This window comes from Gavialis gangeticus, unplaced genomic scaffold, assembly GCF_001723915.1.
Source record: "Gavialis gangeticus isolate Ggan-Ray unplaced genomic scaffold, GavGan_comp1, whole genome shotgun sequence".
In the NCBI taxonomy this organism is placed as follows: Eukaryota; Metazoa; Chordata; order Crocodylia; family Gavialidae; genus Gavialis; species Gavialis gangeticus.
This window is the reverse complement of record NW_017729018.1, coordinates 14,639,485-14,640,885: the sequence shown is the minus strand read 5'-3', so window position 1 is coordinate 14,640,885 and position 1,401 is coordinate 14,639,485. Positions and strand designations below refer to the sequence as shown.

At 54.5% G+C, this 1,401-nt stretch overlaps 1 protein-coding gene across 3 annotated transcripts in view; it reads left to right on the top strand.

Annotated features, from left to right (window-relative positions):
- Positions 1-1,401, top strand: part of ARHGEF18 (Rho/Rac guanine nucleotide exchange factor 18) — a 55,112-nt gene that overhangs the window by 1,007 nt on the left and 52,704 nt on the right. The gene's annotated exons all lie outside the window — the stretch shown is intronic.

Sequence of the window (1,401 nt, the reverse complement as noted above, 5' to 3'; positions counted from 1 at the left end):
CGCGACGGGTGGTTTCCCGGCGCGGGCTGCGCGCGTGTCGCTCGGGTGAGGCGAGCGTGGCCCTGCGACAGGCACGAGACCAGGCCGCGTTCGCATGTCGCATTGCGTCGACCCAGCGACGTTTCAAACACCTCGAGAGTAAATGGGATGCTGATCTCGCTGGGATCCTATGACCCCAGCTGACTTCCTGCCCTTCGGCCGGGGGGGCTGGACTCGATGATCTTCCAAGGTCCCTTCCAGCTCTAATGTCTATGAAATCTATGAAAACCTCGTGCGACAACAGTGGAGCTGCTCCATTGCTTCCTCGACTGTCTCCGCAGCGCGTCCATGGTGCAGTGCTTTCACAGCCGCAGCTTAGGAGCTGGCGTGAGGTGCGGTGGGTGCTTGTCTCCACTTTGGCATGGGGTGCACACTTCGCCTCACAGCCGTTCACGAGGGAGCCACTCTGCCTCCCTTCGCCCATGTCCAGGCTCCTTGCCGCAACGGCAATCATGTCTGCAGCCCGGGCCTGTCTCTCCGCTCTTCCATGTAGAGATGGTCACCCCGGGCCCAGAGGTTGTCTGGCCTCGCAGGGACGCTGCCATCACGTTTGCGAGTCCCGTGGTGACATGGCTGCCCAGTGCGGGGCTGCGGCCGCATGCAGGTAACCTGCTGGTCGGTGCCTGGTTCGGGCTCCCGCCTCTGCTCATTTTGGTGCGTGAGCGCGAGGAGCAGGTGCCGGTTGCTGGAGCCGCTTGGACAACGCTAGATCTGTTCTGAACTGATTAGGATCCGTGACCTGGAATTCACTAAGCGCAGCAACTTCTGGTTCGATTGAAACAAACTCTTCCTGCCCCGCGATGAGTCCCCTTTCCTGGGAAACGGTCAGTGGAGGTTTCTCTCGGCGGTGATGCGGACCCTCGTGTCCAGCGCGGATCTGTCTAGCGCCCAGGAACTGCAGATGCGTCAGCAAGTCAGTAGTGAGATTGCATGGATTTTGGGTAACTTAGTTTCCGTATGCAAGTGGTAGGTTTAGTATCTGAGGCTCATTTTCATCTGGGCATGATCTCTTTCTCTTAATTATTTTTGCTGTGAATCAAGATGCTGTTTGTAGCAGATTAGAATTTCAGGACATATATTCTAGAGGCATATAGATTATGCTACAGAAATATCGATTCGCTTAATATCAAAGCTGCTTAAAATAGAGCTAGTCTTTGTATTTATCAAATATTGTATAGTTCATTGAAAGAATTCCTGTCAGACCAACCTGGTGGCCTTTTACGACCAGGTCACTAAATCATTGGATGCAGGGGTGGCAGTGGATATAGTTTTCCTAGACTTCAGGAAGGCTTTTGACACTGTCTCTCACCCCATTCTCATTAGGAAGCTGGGGGACTGTGGCGTAGACACCCATACAGTCCA